Source organism: Sinohyriopsis cumingii, chromosome 4 (assembly GCF_028554795.1).
Source record: "Sinohyriopsis cumingii isolate HCF-2022 chromosome 4, ASM2855479v2, whole genome shotgun sequence".
NCBI lineage: Eukaryota > Metazoa > Mollusca > Bivalvia > Unionida > Unionidae > Sinohyriopsis > Sinohyriopsis cumingii.
The window spans coordinates 18,308,141-18,326,896 of NC_142964.1; the positions used below are offsets into that span (position 1 = coordinate 18,308,141).

Below are 18,756 nucleotides of genomic sequence, written 5' to 3' on the forward strand. Positions count from 1 at the left end.
ATTGGGGTACTCATTATTATTTTATGCATTATATAATTGAAGTGTTTCAGCTACAAATTCCAAACACCACCAGTAAGATGTTGAGGTTAATGTCTTATCAGCTGCTTCCAATGTAAATATTTATTCGGTTCCTTTATTTAATACAACAGTCACAACCCCGGAAAACGTATCAGTTGAATGACGCCATGGATACGTTGTAAATATTTCAAATTTTTCAGCACTGAACACAGACAAGCTGTACACACCATTGACTATTGCGGAGTATTTGAAAGTATTATTCTGCGTTCACCATGTTGCGAATCCAGATGATACTGTGCACACGATGTTGGTAATATGCCCGGGAGTTATTCCCGCTGGAAGTTTAATCAGACTAATTTTATTAACGATTTCAGGAATGCCCGCTACGATGTCTTCATGTGTTTTTTTAATCGTATCTAAATTTTTTTATATCAGATAGTTTTGCGTCAACAGTCAACGGATTACCAAAAAATTCATCTGCGGTTTCGTTAAGTTTTCTAAAATTTCTACGGAGATTTGTAAACGCGTTTACGTGAACGTCATACTCGGCCCGCAACGTGGATAATTTACCATCTCCGGTGCTGTAGTTGACGTCAACATATTTTTTCGTTGCGGCATCTTCGTCGGATGTTGGATCTCTCAAAACCACTAATTTATTCCCGTGCTGAGTTCTCCCCTCATTGTATCACGCGATTAGCAACGCTTCTTTTAATTTCATCTCTGATAGTTGTAAACGATATACTTGAATTCCTGATTTTTCTACTGTCAGTAAACACAGGAATATTATCCGTGACCGCACTCAGTACTGGTCGAACTATATCATTCCATTTGATACTGCTAGTTTTTAGTTTACCATATCGACCCTGAAAAATAACAACCTCATCTTGGTCAATTCCAGCAAGATTCATAATATCAACGAGTTCATTTTTAGTCGCGTACTTCGACAGATCAATGTCATCTTCCTTTTTTTAACGCCGGTAGAAGAAAATCTTCTTCCGTAAATATCTACCATAATAATTTCAGATCTGTTTAAAACGAATCGGTTGCTTGTATAATCATGAACCACCTTATGTGGCGGTTTGGATGATTTTGATATAGCGTTAAGTACATTAATTACTTCACGGACACATATTGGCGGATCTGTCATTGTTTGTGTGGGAAGCGTTGAATACCAAACTTGCGCGTGAAGTGGTGAAACATCCTTGATAAACTCACGCGGTGGAGCTAACCCCGTATGAATCAAAATAAACGATTCCACGTGGATCAACCGCGTATGATACCCAATGCGTACCGGGTCCTGAATTTGAGTCGAGATTAATAATACCTGTTTCAACACTGTATGGTTGTTTCGGTAATTGATCTAGCATAAAAACACCTCTGAAGTTTTTTTTATTTTTAATCGTTTAGCAGCATCGAGTAAATCAAAATTTGATGCTGGAGCGTCTTACGAAGTGATCCTGGAAGCCTCAGACCTCTTCCCCAACGAGATCCTGGTAATCTTAGACCCCTTCCCTTTTTTATATCCTTTTCCTGTTGCTTTCTTTAATGCCATTCCAGCAGCTGTTCCAACAGCATCTAACACTATTGCTTTTGCTACGGCTGAAGCGGCAGCAGCTATTAACGCTGGTATTGCTGCAAGAGGTGGAAAAATACCGCCTGTTTTAACCATATTTTTAATGGCACTCGGAGAAAGAACAAGTTGAACTCCATTTTTTTATTTCAGTCCTTTATTGAAGTGTTTAATTTGATTCTTGGTTAGTGACAGTTTATTTGGACCATCACTAGAAATCTGATCTTGTTTTAACGTTATTTTTGTTCCGCAGATTTTTGTTAAATTTGATTGAATTTTTTTCACCTGACCGGGAGTCAGAGTGACATTAACGTGACTATATGACATTTTTATGATAAATACTTGTCATGCTCCAAATAATGATTATAGATTTTCCACTGGTGCATGAACGATTCTCATTCGACCGCTACCACCTTCAAGTAACATGGTTTTGTCACTAAGTATAACCGCGATTGCTCTGTAAGTACCATAAATAACTGGTGGACCAACCGCGAGTTCTGGCGGGGTATTAACATGAGCTCGGAAGTGTATATCAACGACAGATTGTTTAAATAGATCAAGATGCTCCAGTGAAAAGTAATAAATCGGAGACAGTCTTCTAAAATCTAACTGTGATATTTGCAGCCCTGTGTCTATGTTTAGATTACGTCCCATAAATGTCATCAAGCGATGATATGCGCGTGCCACATGATTATGTGTAAAACTTAATGATATATCTTCGGATGGTTCTTGTTGTCCGTTTTTCCTCAACGAAACCTCGCTAACACCGAAATCGTCAAATATCATATGTGAACGTTCCTGATTATTTAACCGATTATTATTTTGCAGCGCAATAAAAATATGTCTTGGCGCAGAAACACCTTGCTGTGATGCTATATGCCATGTAAATATACCTTTCATGGTACTTTGAACAGCATCTGTGGTTACCGTTAACCATGATAGTAATGATTTACCGCCTTGATCCATAAAAGACATTAATTTCAGTTCTTCTGTGACCGATGGATTTAATACCAGCATCCACAGTGGGAGTTTCGTTATATTTACTCTACCAGCATCAGCAACACCACACCCTCGCCAGATCGCATCATCATCACCACCTTTTTCTTACGAGTACAACTGTGTGTCTAACTCCAAAGATGACTTTTCTAACATCTCTACAAAATCCGAAGATGTTAGACAGCGGAATCGCACACGAAAAACGGTTTTTATCGTCTGACTTTAACATTGCTCGGCGTGTTGCAAATCCCAAGTTGAATTTTTCACTAATACTTTTTATAATATCAAATATCACCTGGTCTATCTTCGTATCTAGGGTCAGCTGGCTGTGGATCAGATGCAGTATTTCGTGGTGTTTGTAACCTAATATAGTGAATATGATCGGCGGCGTCGGAAATATCTTTAGCAAACATCATTGATGGACCAGCTGATCTTGTATAATCATCAGAATATCTTGCTAGACCAATTATTGTTGTAGCAACATCGACATCCTTCTGAATCGATTCGATATTTCTTTCATCAATCATGTATGTGGCGGTATCAAATAATGCCATGATCCCGTTGTTGACAAAACCAACTTTTGCATTGACATCGTATGCAGTATTATCCAAATTTACAAGTTCGCCTTCTACTTTAATAAATGCCTCAGCGGGTAAGAAATATCTACTTGTATCCTGAACTTGAAGTTCGATACGCCCCCGTTGATTTGGTTGTCTTGCATCATAGGAATAAAACTGATAATCACGTACCGATTCATCTTTGAGGACCGGATTATCCATTTTAAATGCTGAGTCGGATATACGTTTAAACATTTTATTATATATCTTCGATTTAAATCAATTATCGACGAACACGAAGTCCACTTCCTGCTATCAAATTTGCAATAATATTTCTTTGTACTTCATCAGATTCTTCATCCATCAAGGCTGCCAGTTTTTTTATTTGCGGCTTGATTTATTATTTTACTGACGTCTGCGGGCATATCTGTAGTGCTTGGTAATTTTACTGGTTGTGACTTTCGTCGCATTAATCGTGCTAGTCTATCTTTGATTGCCGAAAACGCAACATTGACAATTGCACCAGGAGTTTTTTCGCGAACGACATCAATAGCTTTCATAGATAATTGTTTTGCAACAGGTGCTACTTTTGGAGCTAATCTTCTAAATAACCCTTGAACAACATCACCAAGTCCATCTCCGTAAGTTGCTCTGTAGACTGGTATTCGTGAGTTTACAGCTCTGACCTGTACGGGTCTATGATGTCTATTATACATGATCATTTTTATCTTATTTACCATTTATTTAACAACTAGTCACTGTAATCATCAACAAGTTCATCGATAAGTTCTCGGTAAACACCAATATCCATGATACCACCTTGAAATAATCGCTGACAAATATCAGCTGCTTCATTAATTATTTCTGGTGAGTTATTTCCGGCACGTTTTCCTCCGATAAGAACTAGCAGCAGGGGGGGCGAATCCGACATTTTGTCCAATCGTCATTTTGCTTTATTAATACTTTCTGCACTCAGCGGATCCGGTGTCGTCAGCGCCCGGTAAAAAAAAAAGACGTCGTCGTCGGGGGGTCGTCCAATCGTCATTTGGTTTAATTAATACTTTCTGCGCGCCGATCCCAGCGTCGTCAGCGTCCGGTAAAAAAGCGCGACGACCGCGTCGATGTCATAGCCCCCCCTGCTGCTAAGAAGTTATTTACAATGATCTTACAAACAGAGTGATTACTAACTCCTCCTCTTGTAGATCAATTAGGTTATTTGACTGATCGGTAAGTCTAAAATTAATTCTCGTTAAAAACCGATTATGGCATCGCATATAGACCGGATTAATTGGGCTCTCAACGATTAAGAATCCGGGAGGGGCTGTTGGTGAAAATGAATAAAGGATATACCCCTGTTGAGCTTGATTTGATTGCTTGGTATCTACCTGGTAACTCCCTTCGATAACATCGCACACTAGATTGATTGCTATCACCGATGCGATATTTACGTTGTATGGAGCAATATGACTACCACCATCTCCGTTATCGTGTCTGAGAATAGTTGATGGACCGAGAAAATCATTAAGAGACTTTCTTAGTTCTGGCGCGTTGTATCCTGGAAACTTGAAATCGGGTAAATCGGCTTCTGTGATATTATACTCGGTTAGGAATTTTTGTTTATTATCATTGCTGCTATCGGATATCATTTTAACGAATCGTTCATTGATATATTCCATGTCTGATATAAGTTGATTTAACACCTCAACGTGTTTTTGTGCTTTTGTTTTCCGTAGTTGTTCTAGTTGCAATCGGTAATTACGATTAATCTCGATAAAAAAAACTATCGATATCATTTAAATTAACTTTGACAATGACGAACAATTCAGGAGTTTCCTTATACTGAAAATGCCATTGCATGGTATTCCTGTCTTGAAATATAAACCCGCTGGGTAATAACGAGTTTTTCATAATAGACAATTTATCTCGATAACTGGCATTAATTTCATGATACGATTGCGCATTCGTGTGAAATTCCCGCGGACTTTCATGAGGTGGATTCTCAGGCCAACCTAGTATGGTTCTTATTGAACTGTTATAAATATCAACCATATACCCCGGTGTGCTTATTTCAATCGTCGACGATAACGTCGGTTCATGAACCGTAATAGCGATTTTTGATTCTTTTCCTGTGATCGATTTTATCCTGCGTTGAAATTCTTTATTGATTTGTTCTACTTGGTATGACCCAGTTGGTATTGTAACCTCCTTCCAGTCTGGGGTCCCATTGGGTTTATTTGTCCATGTAAAAACCAGCGAGTTATTGTCCGTTAAATGCATCCGCTCGGATATTAGGCCAACTGTGATATACTCGCAATTTTGCCAGCGCTATTTCCTTCACTGGAATCGGAGAAGGGAAGTTTACACTGAATTCTGGCTTCGTTGATGTTATCGATATCATACTTGTTTGTACCGGAGTGGTGTTCTCCGCGATCCGTTGAAGTAATTGAAACCCTTCGGGGTTCAGCGACATTATTATTATTCGCTGTTTCTAGTGTTTAATTTCAACACCGAATATTAACAACCTGCTTGTTTTCAGGAGAATGTTTTAAGCCCATTGAAGTGGTTTCAGCGACGTGGTTTCCAGCTTCCAGTTGAAAATCCTCGATTTTTGACATGCGGAGTCATACAACTGGACCATCGTGGAGAATTCAACATCGGATATAAACGAATTATCTATCGCCAACGAGATCAACCCGGATAATTTCGAGTACGCGTCGGATACTATTTGATGTTTTACTGTATACTCGTTGAGTTTTTTCTGAGAACACGATGATATCTTTCTAGTGATTGCGTTGGCGACTCCAGCAATTGTTGTCGCCGCGGAGATAGCGATTGGAACAGCGATCGGGGCCATCATGGTCACCGTGGATAAAATAACACCGGTACCGGCTACTATACCTGACACCGAGTACACGACCGCGTCGATGGTGGTTATTTTTCGACGGTATTTTTTTATTTTTACACGGTATTGTTCGGAAAGCGTTTTCAAATTCGCGGAGAATTCTTTTACGGTATTGAATCGATATTGATGTGACGTCGGTGATACCTCTGATTCAATTACCTTGGTGGTCATTTTTATTTTAAAAGAGCTAGTGTTTTTAATTACTTAGATCCGCTACAAATTCCACATACCATGTAATGTTTGCCCTGGTTAAATTTCTATCAACGGCATAAATTGTAAACGGTTCAGTTTCGTCCTTGTCTATAATTGTTGATATTGTATTGTTAAACCCGGATGAACTCGACGATAATATATTAAACTGCATCATTGAAACCAGTGTCAATCGATAAATACCCTTAACAGTTGCGGTAATATTTACTATATTCTGTGTAAGAGTCCAAGTGAATGATCCATGCCGAATCGTGTATACTGTGTAGATGGTGTTCTCGTGAGGGATTTTTATTTTTGTCATTTCCGGTATTCTGTCTTTGATATCTGTAACATCAGCTCTGATTGTTCCTATTTCCTGTGTATGCGCGTCTATATTCCCCTTAATCGCTGCAACATTAGTTTTGATTGTTTCTATTTCCTGTGTATTTTCGGTCATACTTTTTTTGTTCGCTGCAACATCAAGTTTGATTGTTCCTATTTCATATGTATGCACGTCTATACCCTTTTTGTTCGCTGCAACATCAGTTTTGATTATTCCTATTCCCCGCCAATACGCGTCTACATTATTTTTGTTCGCTTCAATATCAGTTTTGATTATTTCTATTTCCTGTGTATGCGCGTCTACATTATTTATGATCGTTGTAACATCAGTTTTGATTGTTTCTATTTTCCGTCCATGCGAGTCTACATTATTTATGATCGTTGCAACATTAGCGCCGATTATTTCTATTTCCCGTTCATGCACGTCTACACTCCTTTTGTTCGTTGCAACATCAGTTTTGATTGTTTCTATTTCCTGTCTATACGCAGTGATATCATTTATAGTTATTGTAATTTCATCCGGTTTGACATTTTTTCTACCAAAGAATTTATCAACGGCGTTATCAACCCTGTTAAAATTTTTTCGTAACGAGGTAAATTGGCCCGACAGCGTTGTAAACTCCAAAATACTATTTTTTATCCCTACAAGATTCGGTTCGGTCACCGTCGGGGTCCCAAAAAAACTAGCAGTAGTGAGTTGTATATCGGTGACAGACTTTTGTATCCCCTCGAACTGATTTGCTTGCGCGTTAAATCTATCATACAAATTTTTTAACGAATTCGACATGGATATATAATTGTCGCCCAGTGTATTTATTTTTCCATTTATCGTCAAGATGGATTCACCTGATTTAAGTCGTCCGTCGCCGGTATATAGAGCGATAGTGTTCTCGGCGGCATTTCGTTGTCGTATTAAAACGTCATCCAGCGACACATTACTGGATTTTAATTTACCCTGACGATCTTGAAATACAACTATTTCGCCCGGGTCAACACTGGTTAGATTTAACGTATCAGCGATTTCATCCTCGATTAGTTTTTTTATGTCATCGGTGGCGAGCGTTTCCGTGGATTCTTTCAGCGCCGAAACCGGTCGTCCCCAGATATCAATCATTATTATTGTAAAAAAACAGTGTTTTTAATTAACCCGCCGGGCCTCTACGACCCCACTAGTGTATTCGTTTACAACCACATGAGGTGGTTTCCGCGATGATGAAATCGCCGCGAGTACGTTCAATACCTCACGGCCGCATATCGGTGGGTCACTTAATTGTTGTGTTGGCAGCGTGGAATAAAAAACCGGGGCTGAACACGCCCGGATATACCGCATGAACTCGTTTGGCGGGGCTAACCCGTATGAATCAAAATAGACGATCGCACGCGGATCAATTGCGTATGCAACCCAATGAGTTCCCGCTCCGGAGGATTTATCGAGGTTAATTATACCGGTTTCAATATTCCTTGGTTTTGTCGGTAATTGATCCCTCATAAAAACACCTCTGAAGTTTTTTATCGCTAACGCGTTTGCGGCATCTATTAAATCAAAATTAGACATAGGAGTCATTAAACGGTTCCCGGTAGTCTTAGACCCTTCCCCGAGTACCATGAATACGGGGTTCCCGGTAGTCTTAGACCCTTTCCGGCTACGGGTCGTCCTCGTTTCTTTTTTTTATAGCCTTTCCCGGTTGCCTTCTTCAATGCCATTCCCGCCGCGGTACCAACGGCTCCTAACGCCGCCGCCTTCGCCACTGCTGGGGCCGCCGCGGCAATCAACGCTGGAATCGCAGCTAACAGCGGAAATATCCCACCGGTCTTTTCCATGTTTTTAATCGCTGCGGCCGAGAAATCTATTTGAACACCCTTTTTATTCTTCATCGCATCATTGAAATGTTTTATTTGACGCGCCGTCAACGATATCTTATGATTACCACCTGCCATCTGTGACGGCTTTAACGTTATTGTGGTTCCACATTGTTTAGCCGACTTTGATCGTAATTTCTTGACTTGACCATCGGTCAACTCTACACCGACAACACTATACGACATTTTTATTGTAAACGCGTTTATGTTTTCAATTACATGTTTTCCACTGGTGCATCAACGATTCTCATTCGTCCACCAACACCTTCCAACAGCATTGATTTATCGCTGAGAATGACAGCAACCGCTCTATAATCAACACCACCCGGGGCTATACGAGCTCGGAAGTGTATATCAACGACGGACTGTCTCGTTAAATCAAGATGTTCCAGCGAAAAGTAATAAATCGGATACAGGTTTTTAAAATCAAGTTGTGATATTTGCAAACCGGTGTCGACGTTTTGATCACGACCCATATATGACAGCAATCGATGGTACACACGTGCGACATGGTTGTCGCCGTAATTAAGCTGTATATCCTCGGATGGTTCCTGTTGTCCGTTTATTCTCAGCGAAACCTCCCTGACTCCTAATCGATCAAATATCATATGACTGTGTTCTTGATTATTCAATCGTCTTATATCCTGTAACGCAACAAATATATGACGCGGGGCTGAAACGCCTTGTTTTGATGCCAGGTGCCATGTAAATGTATCAGCGACATTATCCTCTTTGACATCAGTTGTTACCGCTAGCCAACTCAACAACGATTTTCCCCCCTGTTCCATAAATGATAACAATCGTGCTTCCGTGGTAACTGATGGAGTTAACACCGGCATCCACAATGCTATTTTAGTTAAAATGACTTTACCGGCAGCGACACCAGCAGCACGCCATATTGCATTGTTATCATCGCCCCTTCGCGATAGCGCAATTGTATGCTTAGCCCCATAGATAACTTTTCTGACATTTCTACAAAATCCGAATATGTGATGGAGTGGAATCGCGCATGAAAACTGTCGGCGTTGTCCTTGTAATGTTGCTACTCGTGTTGCAAACCCTAGATTAAAATTATCGTTAGTACTTTTTATAATAGTAAAATTGTGCCCTGCGGTCTGGATTGGCTGCTTCAGCTTGATTATCAAATGCGGTATCTCGTGGTGTCAGCACGTTAATGTACTGAATATGATCAGCGTTATTAGTGGTATCCTTTGCGAACATCATAGATGGGCCCGCCGATCTTGTATAATCATCTGAGTATCTTGCTAGCCCAATTATCGTCGTTGCAACATCAACCTCGCGTTCTATTGATTCAATTTCTCGCCCGTCAATAAGATATCTGGCACTCTCAAATAACGCCATGATACCGTTGTTGACAAAACCAACCCGAACACGACCGTCATTTGCGTATGGTGCATTATCGGCAGCATTTGTTACAAGTTCTCCCTCAATTTCGATAAACGCTTCACACGGCAAAAAGTATTTACTGGTATCTTGGACTTGAAGTTCAATTCGCGATCGTAGGTCGGCTTGTGGTGGTTGATAGGAATAAAATTGATAATCACGGACAGAATCATCCCTGCGCACTGGGGCGTCCATATCAAACGCGGGATCAGCGGTTCGCGCAAACATTTTATTATTTATCATGTTGATGTTTTCAATTGCAATTCATCAACGTCGTTTTCGTCGTAAATTCTTTAAGCCACTTCCCGCTATCGCGTTCATGAGCGCGTTGGTTGTTGCATCGGTGGATGGCTTTGCCAGAGCCGCCAACGACTCTAGTTTTTCTTCCACGACGTTATTTATTACTTTACTGACATTTGCAGGCATCACTGTCGTTGATGGCATCACCGGTGGTTTCTGTTTTCTTTTTCTCACCAACGACATTAGTTTATCTCGTGCTGCAGAAAACGCCCTTCCGGCAACATCTCCAATAGCGCTGATTCCCTTATCACGAATAACATCAATGGCCTTCATTCCTAATTGTTTGGCTAACGGCGCCACTTTTGGAGCCATTCTTGTAAATAACCCCGCAATGGTGCTACCGAGACCGTCTCCGTACCACGCGCGGTATACAGGCAATCGTGAGTTTACCACGTAGACGCTGACTGGTTTATCATGGTTGTAGTGTATAATCATCTTTATTATAAAAACACCAGTGTTTTCCAATTAGTGATTGGTCAATCGCTGTAATGACCGTGGTCCACGAGTTCGTCTATGAGCGTTCGATATACATTAATGTCCATGATACCACCGGCAAATAACCGCCTGGAAATATCAGCGGCCTCATTGATTATTTCCGGAGAGTTATTTCCGGCTCGTTTCCCTCCGATTAATACCTCCAGCCGTGATATATCACAGAACATTACCAGGACAAGTAACGCTAGCGTTGAAACCAGAAGAGTTTCCAACGGAGTATCCTTTTCCGTGCTTTGGTCTTTCACTTTTTACTTTATTGTGGAATATTATATAATTATTATCACGCGGTGGTAATACATTTTTATATCTACTTGCTAAATACACTATTCTTGTCCAGTCCTTTAACGACTTTATATTTTTCTCGTAATCGCTATTGATATGGATCTCTCGTAAATCCTTATCAAAATTTATGGCAGTAAAATTAACTAATTCTTCATCGTCAAGATTTCTAATTGTGTCTATTGTGCTCTTTGTAAGTACTTTAGAGGATATATTCTCCTTTATCTCTATTTCTTCCGGTATTTCTTTCGGTATTTCTTTCGGTATTTCTTCTTCTGGTTCTCTTGCGGTGGCGCCTAGTTCTTCTTCATCGGCCATTGTAACATAAGGTTCTTGTGGGTCCGTTATAGCGAGTGGTGGCGGTCGTGTTGTAGCAACCGCTATTTTCGCAGGAAGTGTTTCTAAAGACCTTTTTGTTTGTTCGGTCTGAGCCGCTATATTTTCAAGCGAACCGAGGACGGGCACAGTTGCCGCCGTAACATCTTTGGTCGCTTTAGTTACCGGGGCAAAGAGTTGTTCACTTCCAACAGCAAAATCAGTTTGTAGTTGTTGCCGCGTTTGAAGTTGTTTTCGGACCCTGTCTCGTAACGGTATGAACTTTTTAAGCGCTGCTAGCCGCTCTCTGGCTAGCCGAGTAGTAAGTGATTCGCCTACCATTTATTATAAATTGCTCCGTAATTTCTATTTTCCCTGTGGCAGCGTCAGACGCACGTTACCACGACCTATCGTGGGAAAAAAAAATGTATACAACGTAAAAATTCACTTCCGTACGCTACATGCCATTAAATTGGGGGCTCCACGGAGTTTTCGTCTATAATCCTTCTAATGTTTTTAATTTTATTAGAGATTTCTCGACGCCGTTCAAAAGCCTGTCCGAGTTTTTTTCGTACTGTCTCAACGGCAGTAAATAGTCCAATAAATGCATTTACGTCATTGCCATACAGGTTTTCATTGATCGTATATTGTAATCGCTTTATAAAAGAATACTCACGTGGCAAGGTATATCGACCTTTCTTTGATTGCTCGTTAATAATTTCATAATCGGACAATATTTTTTGGTTATCAAGCTTATCAGATAATTCAATTCCTTGATTTTTTAATTTTGAAATCTCGGTTAATATATTATTGATGTCTTCGATATTCATATTCTTATAAAACATCTTATTTCTAAATAAAAAAAAAATTATTTTACAAAATGAACCCTGCGTATCAATCCCGAGGTGTGTTATCTAGTATGAAGTTGAAACAGACAATTCGTCATGGCGACTTCGTCACGGTGACAAGGATTTATTTATATATGAAAATCGAATTCTGTGTCCATTTTTACCTGATAAAGCTGTTTGATATACTCGTTCTGCAACATTTTGAACTGATTTACTACAAATATCGAAGTACCTACCGGCTTCATTCATCGACTGAAATATTTTTTCTTCGTGCGTTATTGTATCAAACGATTTGACGCTTTTTGCTTTTTTTGCGTGTTTCCCTGTTTTTCCAAATTTGGAATTTTGACTCGGTGTAACAGCTCTTAAATTACACAGTCTGTTATTTTGAGGGCATCCATCAATGTGATCAATAACAAGACCGTCCTCGATTGGTCCGTTAAACGCTTCATATACCACCCTGTGAACAAGATACTTCTTCTTTCCGGCACCAAACATCAAATACCCCTGATTATTTTTCCATCCAACTGGTTTTTTTAGTCTACAATTTCGAACAACGCCGTCGCGAGATGCCTCGTAATTAACGAGCACAGGATGCGGCTGAAATTCTTGGTTCATTTGTATAATAATACTACTTGTCTAATTCATTATTTGGTTTAATTATAAACCTTGCAATGTATTCCTGAGGAGTTTTGATGATTTTGTCCTTGACGGAGTCAGCGGTGGGGTCAATGACGGCGTTTTTTATTCGCTTGTCGTAATAACGTTTTAACTCTCTGTATCGCTTTCCGCCACAATTGATACACAACTGTGATTTTCCTCTTACACCAACGTGGCAAACCAAGCACGGTAGGGGGCCATTTGAACCATTACGAACGCTTTGTAAATGATACCCGCAGAATTCACCTCTACATGATTTATTGCACGGGGTTGTCGACCCAATCATCAACCATTTGCAGTGATTCATTATACTATATTCTTTCATTTAAATACTTGTTTTAATTATATGGAGGAGTTCGAGAGATTAGCAGCAATTAAGCCCTGGAAAAATATTAAGTTCAATCTCGATAGAGTCCTCAAGGACGCACCAAAAGCGTTAATAAACGATAGAACCCTGTTGAATAAAATACGCGACTGTATCAATGAATTCAAGCGTGATGGTGCATCTCATAGTTGGTCAACATTTCGAATTGATGGTGTCGTTGATGCTACCATGAACGACAACCGCGCAGCAACGATAATATCACAACTTGACGGTAAAAAGTATTTCTTCAGAGTAAAATTCATTGTCCGGGTGGAATCAGGTAATTGGATCATACGTGATAAATTTGAACCGGTTCTCAGCGACAAGAAAACAGTTATTGTTAGCCGCGACTCCAAGCCAGGGCTGTTAACCGGAATTGACAGACCATACTATGAACGAGCGTATCCTGAAACAGCAGTTGTCTATGGAATATACCCGTTAAATAAGAAACCTGATATCGGAAAACTAGCGCCGATGAAACAGTCAACGGGGATAAATTGTGTAGCAGAACGAGTAATAGAGCATTTTACAAATGCGTGTCGAGGAAATAAACTGACCGATTTACGACGTAGCAAAATAAACCAATGGGAGGAGACAGTGCGCGAGCGAGGAGCAACCATCAGCGACATAGCGAAATTAGAAACGTCGCTGAGATTTCCAATAACCGTTACAACGATAACCGGTGAAGTATTATATGAATCAAAGTATAATCAAATGAAGCCCCAATCAAAATTATTGATCATAACGAACACGCGTGGACGACCGCGGTCACAATATTTCTACGGGATAGAACAGTAAAGTATATCCCGGGGGAATTCCTGGGAGAGGATGGTTTTCTCGCGGAGAGGAAACTATTTGATGCTATTGCTTGTTTGTGTAAAAACGACCCTGTGTCAGTGTGGTTACTTCGCAGCGCTGAAAACGATGTGGATACCTTTGATCAGTTTGTAAGACCAAACGGTGAATTATATCGCACTGAAGCGTTTCACAACAAGATGAAAAAAACCGCCATGGAATTTGAAGAGCATGATGAACAACTGCTAACAAATTGTTTTACGATTCCATCGGTTGCGGCTCATGTTGCAGCAAGGAAAAATGCGTGGAGACCAACGCGCAAGGAATTTCTACCGGATGTACAATCCAGTTGTTTGGAATACTATCACGGTGGACTATGGAACACTGAATGCAACCGCGACGCTATGATTTCCGTCGACATGGTTGCTTGTTATCCAGCTAGTTTTCTTGGTTATGGATCAGCCGCTGAGTACTTTAAACGATTTGGACACCCTGGACATGAAATGACACGTGTCGCTGCCTGATTTCGATTTAACCGGATTCGCTCGCATAGTATCATTTGAATTCGCGGCAGGACTGCATCGCTGTTGCTATATTTGGATTGGTAGACACATGGCTGAAAAGAAGTGGCTGCCAATAGCGCTGCTACGGTATATGATTGATTGTAGCATGCTTGTATCGTTGATTGTCAGTGACGCGATTATATCATACCGGGCGCAGACTGAAGTCTGGTTACCAGAACCAGAGCGTCTAGATAGCATAATTGACGAATCCAGAAAACACATTGATGCCGACGAGGAATATATCATCGAATGGTCCAAAAAGATATTCAACCAACGAAACCGCGAGGCAAAAGATCTCGGTAGAAGAATAATTGGTAAGTTCACACAAGGTGGAAAAAACTGCGACTACAAACGATATTGCTTACGGCTGATTATAGATGACGCAGAATATGATTTCGTAATCAAGGACGCAGTGGCAAAAAATAGATACGTGAACTGCAAAACAGCTTTCTTGTCCAATGGAACAAGGTTGGGTACAGTTGTTACCTACAGCGATGGAGACAGCCCGGCATATCCACATTTGAGGGCGTCTATGCTGGGTTACGCCGCTATCAATTTATTCTCGATGATAAATAGATTTCCCGACACCGCGGTTAGAGTTGCGATTGATTCATTTTACATAGACGTAAAGTATAAGGGAAACATAGCCGAGTTTACTAGTCCGGACGAGAGTTGGGGTATATGGAGAATTAAAAACGAAATACGACGCGATTATTCCCCGTCAGCAGATGTCACCGTTGAAAATAATTACTTACGCGGTGATAATCTATCAGAATGGTCTAATGCACCACCGTGTTCTGATCCAATTTGTAGATATAAAACAGTTTATTTAAGCGGCTGTGGCGGGTCAGGAAAGACGACTCGGGCAATTGAATTATTTCGAACGCGGGCAAGTATAATCGTGCTTACACCGACCCATAGACTAGCGCGAGAGATAAAACAACGAAATGTTGACGCCGTTACTTATCACAGCTTTTTTCGATACAGCGGCGGTGAGTGGACTCCTGATCGAATGAGGGAAAAATTTATTCCTGAGGTTATCATCTGGGATGAGATATGTACTGTTTCGTTAGATGTTTTACAAATGTTTCTTGAGTGGTTGCTGCGCGCGAATACAGCGGTAATAATGTGCGGAGATCATGGCCAACCACCACCATTTGTCGGCGAGGGTCCACATGATTGGTTAAAGGGTTTTGTAGACTATTATGAAGAAACCGATACTGATTACCGAGCACTTGATGAACAACTGCGCGAGGTTAAAAAATTAATCAGATTACAGCCGGATAGAGTTCAATGTGAAATAATCCGCGAGGTGATTCCCGAAACGCCGTTAAATGAATTCTGGGAAACATGGAGACCAAACGATTTGATTGTAGCGAGTAGAAAGATAGTCAGAGACACACTTCAGCAAAAGTTGTTTACGTTGCATAAGGAAAAGTTTCCAACGCGCCCAGTGCCGTTATGTTATAGACCCGCGGACACACGGCGGCAGAACATTGAAGTTGAAATCCCGGGCCCAACAGCGTCAGGGACAAAAAAACAAATTCTTGTGCTGAATGATATTGTGCTCGTTGATATCAGCGTCGTCGAGGACGCGCTACGTGCTGATAAATCCCCGTGGACACTAGGATACGCAACGACAATACATTCCTCGCAGGGATTGACTATCACGGATACAATTGTTTGGATGGTTGATAATCGCATCGAATGGTCAAATCTAGTCTATCTTGCAGTGTCCAGAGTACGGAGAATGAATCAGCTTCGAAGAATTGTTATTGACGAAGCCAGTGACAACGATGACATTATTGATGCTAGCGTCATTGATAGAAAACTCTCGGGTTACCGCCAACAGGATAAAAAAAAACAGCGGCGTTTTGATATTGATGCCGAATTAATAATTGCGTTACGACAACAACAGAATAATCACTGCGCGAGTTGCAATTGTGTAATGCGCTGGCGTTATTCGGATAAAGACGCTCGCCAATTTACCGTGGACAGGATCGATAACAGTCTCGGTCATGTCAAAAACAATGTGAGGTTGACCTGTCTTGAGTGCAATAGACGCAACGGCGCTAGTTAAGGCCACGTGGGGGTAATTGAGTATCGTCAGGTATCACTTGTAGTTGCTCGCGAGTAAATCCGCGCTGAGGAGCAGTTGAATCCAGTCTATAGATCGGTGGTCTACCAGTTGATCGTGTTATCGTTGATATGTTATGTGTGGTAACACTCCAAATAGGATCAGTAGCTCTTGCTCTGCCGCCTTCAAGTTCTCCTGGTTCATATAATTATCTAACAGTGACATTGCCGAGAATCGGCTTGGAAACGCTATCTATTTTTGATCTTCCGGGTATATACTTTTTTTTAATCGCGTCGCTGGGCTTCATGTTGATTGCTCGGGTAATCTCGTTATTTAACGCTGCAATTACGCCTGGTAATCTTTTAACCCATTCACGAGATCGTTTTTCCTGGATGAATTCTTTCGCGTATTGATATCCAAATAACCGTTCAGCAAGAGTCCGATTGAATCGTTCAACAATTGCCTGATCACGATGTAGCGCAGTATGACCTCGTCGTATCGCGACGCTATGATGTTTCAGCGTTGATAAAACAGCGCCGCGAAATTCATTGCCAGGATCAACTTGTAATAGATTTGGCCAGCGCAGAGGACCCCTTCGGTAAATCCGCTCAAACGCACCGGCTACTTCAGTTGCTGACTTTGTTTTTAACGGCTCCGCTTGTTTGTATCGACTCGCAACATCAACTACAGTTAGCGCGTATTTGTAACCGTTGTCATGCGGCAGAAATAATATGTCAGCTTGATGAACTTCATTGGGTACGGTAACATCAAAGCGCGAAAAGTTGATTTGTTTAGGTGGTGGTAGATAAATTTGCCATATAGCCTGTTTGGATAACCAATTAGCCGCAACGGCCTTTGTTACCTTTGCAGCGCTTGCGAGTTTACCAATTGCGGCCTTCCCCTTCCAGTATCCTCTCGGAGAATAATAGATGGATTCCATGTTGTTATTATAAACGCTAGCGTTTTCAATTACCAGCGCGAGAAGCTCCGCTTCCAATCATTAATTTACCTTTCATAGCCGATTTTACCAACCATGAAGCCAACTTTTCTTTGAGGGATTTATCAGGAATAGCATTTAACGCGTGAATTAATTTTACATCCGCGATATGACGCTGTTGCAGATCGCTACTTTTGTAGTAAGCAACATCATGAGCATGACACGCCTTATCGATAGCGTTTATTGGATACTCACCGGGTTTGGGCTGATTTTGATCATCGAGTCTGATATCTAATCGTGTTCCGGGGCCACAGTAGCTATATCCTGGGAGGTGCTTTTCTCCTGGATACTTTGCCCACGGTGTTCCGGGGAGTTTTGATAACTTGGCTGCAATATCACCTCCTCGCTCTTTTTTAAAGCATCCCCGGGTCTAGCAGAAATAAATCTAAATTTCTTTGTACCGCATTGTACACACTTACCAGTAAGTGCCGATCTGTTATTTCTCGTTGTAACGGTTGTCATATCATTTGTGCCAGTACGCACTCTACACTTCACACAATATAAATCCATAATTTATGTATAGAGATATGAATATAATTGATTTTTCGGCGACTAAAACAATAGAACCAGTTAAGCATGTTGCAGCGTTACCAAACTCGATCCGGATGATTATCATCGGACCATCTGGATCCGGCAAGACGCAATTGTTACTCAATTTAATAATGAGATGGATGAAGTGGGATAAGTTGTATTTAATCGCCCCTAGCGTGGATGATCAACGATGCTACGAGGTGTTGAAAGATTTTAACGAGAATGCATCAGCGATCGCTGAAAAAAATGTTATTGAGTTTATTACAGATATCAATGATGCACCAGGTATTGATGATATTGATGGCGACGTTAACAATCTAGTCGTGTATGATGATGTTATGTTAGACAATCAAAAAAACCCAGCTAGGATATTTTCCAGAGGCAGGCATAAAAACACCGACGTGATATATGTCACTCAACGATACACTCAGATTCCAAAAGTAATCAGAGACAACTGTAATATTCTTGCTGTATTCAACGGCGTTGATACACACACGCTACGAAATATCTGGCAAACTTGGTGTGGCGGTGACATGGACTTTAATGGTTTTCGAAACTTTTTTAGTCATGCATCAGTCGACCCCACATGGATTTGTAACGATAAATTTACATGATCCTCGGACACGATATCGTATCGGACTTGACCAAATATTCGGTTAGTTGTAAATAATTTTCATTGTAAATAACTTCTTAG

The 18,756-nt window shown here is 40.8% G+C and overlaps 1 protein-coding gene across 2 annotated transcripts in view; it reads left to right on the top strand.

Annotated features, from left to right (window-relative positions):
• The window catches only part of LOC149800704 (limbic system-associated membrane protein-like), a 126,518-nt gene that overhangs the window by 72,471 nt on the left and 35,291 nt on the right, over positions 1-18,756 (top strand). The gene's annotated exons all lie outside the window — the stretch shown is intronic.